Source organism: Danio aesculapii, chromosome 12 (genome assembly GCF_903798145.1).
Source record: "Danio aesculapii chromosome 12, fDanAes4.1, whole genome shotgun sequence".
Lineage (NCBI taxonomy): Eukaryota > Metazoa > Chordata > Actinopteri > Cypriniformes > Danionidae > Danio > Danio aesculapii.
The window spans coordinates 484,175-493,020 of NC_079446.1; the positions used below are offsets into that span (position 1 = coordinate 484,175).

The 8,846-nt window shown below is 29.8% G+C and overlaps 1 long non-coding RNA gene across 1 annotated transcript; it reads left to right on the forward strand.

The window, feature by feature from the left end:
- Window positions 1–782: 782 nt before the first annotated feature.
- LOC130238006 (uncharacterized) lies at window positions 783–2,301 on the forward strand. Its single transcript, XR_008838593.1, has 4 exons — window positions 783–1,127; window positions 1,797–1,830; window positions 2,012–2,067; window positions 2,152–2,301. It is a non-coding gene; the product is annotated as an uncharacterized LOC130238006 (long non-coding RNA).
- The last annotated feature ends 6,545 nt before the right edge of the window (window positions 2,302–8,846 follow it).

Consider the following 8,846-nt stretch of genomic DNA (forward strand, 5'->3'; position numbering starts at 1 on the left):
GCATACACTGTAAAAGCGAATAGTATTCCCTACTATGAAAATTCTAGTGTGTTTACTTAATTTTAAGCAAATTGTTGAGTTTACTAGAAATGTATTAGTGTTACTGACATAGTAAGGTATAAAGTTCCCATAACTAATGTAATTTGAGTAAAATTGCTTATAAGGGCTAAGTCATGCTGTTACGCATGCGTACTGGGTGGTGATTTCCCATCCCCCATCTCGAGTCACAACCCAACCCAGCACCATCGTCGAAGGACAGGATTTCATTTTGAGAAGATGTACTGCAGTAAATCAAGGTAAACTTTTCATTTTAATTACTACTTTGATTTTATTTGTATAGTATCAGTAATCTGTTTATTCCCTGCACTTTGTGTATTGTTTGCTGTTTTGTGAACTTAGTTTTTAGCCCATGATGTTGTGACTAAACGTTTTGACCTCTGCACGTTATTTGCAATACTGTCTACTTTACTAGATTAGCTATTTTCAGTTTCCTAGTTCCTTTTAATAACTATTAATAATTTGTAGATATAATTTGTAAAGTGGGCGTTATGCTCTTAAAGAGCGGGCGCGCCATTTCAAATGATGCACTGAGAGAGCGAGAGCGCGCTCAGTGTTGCCAGATTGGGCGGTTTTGAATTTGATCGTGTACTTGCAACGCTTACAACGGCTGTGATCTCCCAAGGACACGACATCCTCGCCCCGCTCCTCAACTTCTAAACAGGTTATAATATTCTCCAGATTTTTGGGCAGTTTTTTGGTTTTCAGCGGGTTTTAGAGCTGTTTTGGGTTGGAATCAGTCAGCTACATCTGGCAACACTGCGTGGCGCAATCCATTCAAATAGATGTAACGTTAACACAGCAGTAGATCTACATTTTAAGAAAAGAAAACGAAACCTTTTTAGCCGCATTACAAATACAGTAGTTACCGTTGAACTTTAGTGGCACTTGTTGTGACGAAAATATGCGTGTTTTAAAAAAAGATTAATTTAAGAAGTAACCTGAAGCAGGTGAGGAGATCAGCTGTGGTCCGCCGTCGGCGAGCGGCTCATGACCAGACCAGTCGCTTTTTTCCACGATCGCCGGGACGTTTACAACATTTTAAAGCAGTTTCAGCTCAAAATGGACCCGTGAGTGTCGTTAGTAATTTAGGATTTCGATGCGATTACGATTCGTGTCACCGTATGAGGCAGATACATATTTACACATGATGCTAAAGGGTGCTTATGCTAACAATCCCTATGAAACTAAAAGTTAAACTTGTGAAAATGCGAGAGAGATTTAAGAACACAGACAAGTCATATATTGTAAAAATCGCAATATATATTATTTGTCTTTTCTTCATGCCGTTTTGGAGAATTATTCCAGTGTTAACGTTACGTTTACCCCAATGGAGTGTTTTTGTATTGCTGTAATGACAAATAAATCTGACCAGACGCGACTGAATATGTGTGAAGGATACGTTACTGATGAAATGGTAGCTGTTAATTTATGATGACTCGTATAACCAAGCACATAAACATCCCTTTGTTAGCTCAATGTCACACAATGGCATCAACAAGCCTTTGTTATAAGCAAAGTTTCTGTTAAGAAACTTTAAAAGTATAAACGGGCTTTGCCAATTCTGTTTGTTTGCACTTTTAAAGAAGGTTTCACTTATTTAAGGCAAATACTTTTGAACAATTACAGTGTTGTTTGGATTGTAGCACACAATTAGAGTATTGTGATACATATTTTTGCATGGTATTTGGTTTGTAATATCGTTATACCCTTTATTAATTTTTTCTTTTTTATTTCAGACTACCAGTTTGTGAGCTGATATGCAGTGGAAATGTAAGTGTTGCACCTGCACATCAGAAAAGAGTGCACAACTTTTTAAACACTATTAAAATGTTACATATGTTGCTAAATGGCTTTGCATTGTATCATTGCATGTGTTTCTGATTACTGTTTTCTTTGTTTTAAAATTTTGCTTAGCCATGTCAATAACACTTCACGTTTTTGTGCACGACAGTGACATCCAGAAGGAAGTCATAAAGGAAACACCAGCTGATACAAGTGCTGCAGAGGGTTTGTTTCCTTTTCAAAACTTTGTGTAATTTTGTGAAATTGTGTGTTTGAATGTTATTAACGACGAATAATGTTTTTGATTAGATCTTTGCAGAATTCACTTTAATATTAGGATGAGATTTAAGATCCGAGTTCAACGCTGCATTGGACACACACTGCTCGTTTGATTGAAATTTTCAAAAAGAGGAGGAAATTGCAGAAGAAAACTAGATGAGATTTTGATGAGAACAAGTTTATTCAAAGGTATTTTTGGGACATCATCTTTGAATTATAATTTGCATTTGATTGTTTCCACTGGGCTATAATGCATGTCTAACTTATGTCTGTCTTTACTTTTTCACAGTCATCTGATGTAATGCTTGTCCGCACAGCAGTTCTTCCGGGTCTTTCAGTACTTTTGAGGGATGGGTCTAAAGATTTTTTCTGGATGTGTTTTGTAAGTAATATTATTGTTTCTGCTTTCTTAGACTGGAAATGAAGCAGTCATTCTGGTTTCAGTCATTTCCAATTTTATAAAAAAATAAATAAATAAAACAAATGCAATTAATGTAAGTATTTGAAAGAGGGATGTTTTATTATGGCGTTTGGAGCAAGAGCAATGCCATGTTGCAAATACAGCAACTTGTGACGTCACAGGGTCAGTTAGCTTCATAGGCCAGTGAAGTAATGAATGCATTTGTTTCATTTTTAAACACACTTGTTTTGAAAAAGAGGAATATTAGCTTGAAAAATAAAGTTTTTAATAAGTGTAATAGCTATGTAATATGTTGAGAGTAATATAATTTCTGTTGGAAGAACCTGCTGGATTAAGATGTAAAAAGATAGTGTTAAAAGCCAAAAAGTCAAAAGATGCTCCGTATAATAGCCAACCCTGTGAAGTCACCTGCTGTGGGATTGTAGATGGGTGCACCCTTGCTCCAAAAGCCATAGTAAAACATCCCTTTTCTCTAAAATAAATATTTATTAATAAATAAAAAATCAGTGTGCTAAATAATGCAAACTTGACTGACTGCTTAAATCTAGCAAAACCAAGTGCATTCATGAATCGGTTCTCGGTTTATTATAATTTTTTCCCTCAAAATATATTGATTATGTAGCACCAAATGGTCTCTCACACATTTGCATTTAGTTTCTTGAAAATGTTTAAAAGGTACTTTTAATTCAGTTTGTTATTACATTACAGTGTTTCTTTAATTTAAAAAATGTAAAGTTCCTATAGAATAGTGGCATGTTTTAAGGTTGGAGCAAACAATATTTGGTATATGGAGGAGTAGGAGCTAGGGTGTCACGATACTGGAATTTGGTACCAATTGATGCAGAAATTTTCAAAAACATTAAGCACTGTTGAGCACATTTTTAAACAGCACTGTTTTGCCATTGTGTTCACATGCTCAACAGAAATGACACTTAACAGTGCTCAAACATTAGCAGGAAATAGATGTTTTTTTTAAATTTCAATATCGATTGGTACCAAATTCCATTATCATGACAACAGGAACAGTACAAGCAAATCTATTACATTGGTCTACATTGAAGGAGTAGCAAAGCAAGGCGTTCTTATAAGAAGCATTTGAATGTAGTTAATTTATTGTACACTATGGACACTGAGTGAAGCCTCCTGCAGCTGCTGGACAGTCATTATTTTTGACTGACTTTGCTTGTTGGTCTTGGGGGAAAAAATAGATCCTGAAAAAAAAGTGCTTGATTTTAATTAAGTTGTGAATGTGTGTAGATTTAAATAGTCATGTAAATAAGCAACGAGTTAATAGAGTAATTGGTCCCTATACTAAAGTGTTACCAAATTCAGCACAAGGAATTGTAATTTTTTCACATATGCTTTTGGTCTCCTGGCCACTACATGCTTTATTAGTGTCATTTAGAATATCAAACTTTACTTATTTTTCTTTCTCTTTTCATAGGATGTGGATGTAGAGTCTGACTTCAGTGCAGTAGATGTTGGCCTGCTGATTGTCTTGTGTGAAGATATCTAAAGGACCTCAATGTGGGCCATTATACTGGAAGAAAAAGTGGTTATGGCTGATGTCCCTACTTTGCCACACGCAGTATGTCTGCTTTTTTGCTTTGATTTACGCACTGAATTCGGACTACCCAAAGACTACAAGCAACGTATTTACTCAACGTGTGTTGCTTTCGCTGGGAGGGAAGCTTAATGTGTTTTTTTTTTTTCTGCGAGTGCCTATATGCTGCTGTGTTTGATGTTTAAAGGTTCTGTTAAAGGATTTTCAAACATTTTAAAAAAACATTGTTTTGTTTGTTTGCTTTTGCCATGTTGCTGTTTGCAGTGTTACATTCAGAATTGCAGCATTTTGGTGTTTAAAACACATTTTTTTACCAAAAAAATGTATTGTGATTCATAGGGTTGTCAAAAGTATTGAGTTTGGTACCAATCGGTACTGAAATTTTAAAGTTGCGATTTACAGCTAACATTGCAAGAACTGATTGGCCATTGTGTTCACATGCTCAACAGATATGACTGATTGGCTATGAAGTTCATCGTTTTTACCATTCTTCACCTCTGTTCACCAGGTGCAAAGATACAAAGACACTGGATTATTTCAAAGCACTGTCGATCAGTCGATCCATCAGCAGATAGCTCATATGTCAGCTTATAGACAGATCAGCTGATCGACATGGCTTTGAAATGCTTCAGTGTCTGTGTAACTTTGTTTGGACTGTGCATGTGAACACAGTGGCCAATCAGCTGTGTTTAAGAACAAGATCAGTAGCGCTCAAATATTGGTGGTAAATGGATGTTTTTAATATTTCAGTATTGATTTATACCAAAATTCAGTACTGGTACCAAACTCAATTCTTTTGAAAATAGTAATGTGATATTTTCTGTAGGAAAATCTAAACTTCACAGTCTAAAAAAAATCAGCTTTAAAGCTAAACATCTGTTCCTCTGTGAGTGTCTACATGCTGCCATGTTTAAAGGTGCTGGTGCAATGGCATGTTTAATTACACTAATTTAAGTATCTTTTTTTCCCCAAGTATTTAATTTTATATATATATATATATATATATATATATATATATATATATATATATATATATATATATATATATATATATATATATATATGAGAGAGAGAGATTTTCAAACATTTTAGTAAGCTTGGGGGTTGTGCTTTTTTTTTATTATATTTTTGTCTGCATTGCTGTTACAGCACTTTAGTGCACTTTAGAACAGGTTTTTACAAAAATGTGTACAAGTGTATTGTCATGCTAAAATATCACGTTTATTGTGAAACTGCTCTTTTTGTAAAATAAAATGTTTACATTTAAGACCTGTATAATGTCATTACTTGTAAGTTGAACTTTATATTTTATGTTCAGTTTAATTGAAGAAAATGTGGAAACCGATTGCACGTAGTTTCTTTAGTTGACTTTACTTAAAATGGTGGATTAAAACAATGTTGACACTACTAGCATTTAAGATGTTAACTGAACATGGTATAACAGTATTAGTTAAATAGAGTTAATAAAGTAATCTTACTATAAAACCCTAAGTAAGGTTACTAAATATTCAAGAGTACGTTAACTAGAATTTTCTAGTAAACTAACTTGATTTTTACCAGTTAGTTTACTTTAGAAGTTTTAGGTTTCTTACTTTAAAGCAATAATAAACTAAACTTAAGATTTCCTTGTAAGTTTATATTGCAAAAATAAGGCAATCGGTTTCCAAACTTTTTTTAAGTAAACTGAACATGTTAGAATTTACAGTGTAGTAAAGCCATCAGACCAATCAGAGCAGAGTAAATTCATTAGACCAATCAGAGCATATAACTATATGGCCCATCAGAGCATAGTAAAGCCATCTGACCAATCAGAGCAGATTATGGGCACTTCATCAGACCAATCAGAGCAGATAAGTGCCATCAGACCAATCAAATCAGAGTAAAGCCATCTGGCCCATCAGAGCAGAGTATGGGCCCTTTATCAGACCAATCAGAGCAGAGAAGAGCCATCAGACTAATCAGAGCTTAGTAAAGCCATCAGACCAATCAGAGCAGAGTAAATTCATTAGACCAATCAGAGCATATAACCATATGGCCCATCAGAGCATAGTAAAGCCATCTGACCAATCAGAGCAGAGTAATTTCATCAGACCAATCATATCAGAGTAAAGCCATCTGACCCATCAGAGCAGAGTAGGGCCCTTCTTCAGACCAATCAGAGCTTAGTGAAGCCATCAGACCAATCAGAGTAGAGTAAATTCATCAGACCAATCAGAGCGTAGTAAAGCCATCTGACCCATCAGAGCAGAGTATAAGCCTTTCATCAGACCAATCAGAGCAGAGAAGAGCCATCAGACCAATCAGAGCTTAGTAAAGCCATCTGACTAATCAGAGCAGAGTATAGGCCCTTCATCACACCAATCAGAGCAGAGAAGAGCCATCAGACCAATTAGAGCTTGGTAAAGCCATCTGACCAATCAGAGCATAGTAAAGCCATCTGACCAATCAGAGCAGAGTATGGACTCTTCATCAGACCAATCAGAGTAGAGTAAATGAATGCACATTTTAAAAAGTAGAATTGCCATTTATTGTAAACCTGATTTCCTTTCTAAATAAATGATGATGCACTTTGCATCCAGTTGTCAGAAATTGTCAAAAAAAAATTCAAAATGGCAACATTTTTTTGCAAAATAAATATTTTGTGATATTATACTGTCTATATATTATATAATGTTATATTGTCTATATATTATATAATATTATACTGGCTATATATTATATAATATTATACTGGATATATATTATATAATATTATACTGGCTATATATTATATAATATTATACTGGCTATATATTATATAATATTATACTGGCTATATATTATATAATATTATACTGGCTATATATTATATAATATTATACTGGCTATACATTATATAATATTATATTGTCTATATATTATATAATATTATACTGGCTATATATTATCTAATATTATACTGTCTATATATTATATAATATTATACTGGCTATATATTATATAATATTATACTGGCTATATATTATATAATATTATACTGTCTATATATTATATAATATTATATTGTCTATATATTATATAATATTATATTGTCTATATATTATATAATATTATACTGTCTATATATTATATAATATTATATTGTCTATATATTATATAATATTATATTGTCTATATATTATATAATATTATACTGGCTATATATTATATAATATTATACTGTCTATATATTATATAATATTATATTGTCTATATATTATATAATATTATATTGTCTATATATTATATAATATTATACTGGCTATATATTATCTAATATTATACTGTCTATATATTATATAATATTATACTGGCTATATATTATCTAATATTATACTGTCTATATATTATATAATATTATACTGGCTATATATTATCTAATATTATACTGGCTATATATTATATAATATTATACTGTCTATATATTATATAATATTATATTGTCTATATATTATATAATATTATATTGTCTATATATTATATAATATTATACTGTCTATATATTATATAATATTATATTGTCTATATATTATATAATATTATATTGTCTATATATTATATAATATTATACTGGCTATATATTATATAATATTATACTGTCTATATATTATATAATATTATATTGTCTATATATTATATAATATTATATTGTCTATATATTATATAATATTATACTGTCTATATATTATATAATGGTATATTGTCTATATATTATATAATATTATATTGTCTATATATTATATAATATACTGGCTATATATTATATAATATTATACTGGATATATATTATATAATATTATACTGGATATATATTATATAATATTATACTGGCTATATATTATATAATATTATACTGGCTATATATTATATAATATTATACTGGCTATATATTATATAATATTATACTGGCTATACATTATATAATATTATATTGTCTATATATTACATAATATTATATTGTCTATATATTATCTAATATTATACTGTCTATATATTATATAATATTATACTGGCTATATATTATATAATATTATATTGTCTATATATTAAATAGTATTATACTGTCTATATATTATATAATCTTATATTGTCTATATATTATATAATATTATATTGTGTATACAGTATATTATATAATATTATACTGTCTATATATTATATAATATTATACTGTCTATATATTATATAATGTTATATTGTCTATATATTATATAATATTATACTGTCTATATATTATATGATATTATACTGGCTATATATTATATAATATTATACTGGCTATATATTATATGATATTATACTGTCTATATATTATATAATATTATACTGTCTATATATTATATGATATTATACTGTCTATATATTATATAATATTATATTGTCTATATGTTATATAATATTATACTGGCTATATATTATATAATATTATACTGTCTATATGTTATATGATATTATACTGTCTATATATTATATAATATTATATTGTCTATATATTATCTAATATTATATTGTCTATATGTTATATAATATTATACTGTCTATATATTATATAATATTATACTGTCTATATATTATATGATATTATATTGTCTATATGTTATCTAATATTATATTGTCTATATGTTATATAAAATTATATTGTCTATATATTATCTAATATTATACTGTCTATATATTATATAACATTATATTGTCTATATATTATATAATATTATACTGTCT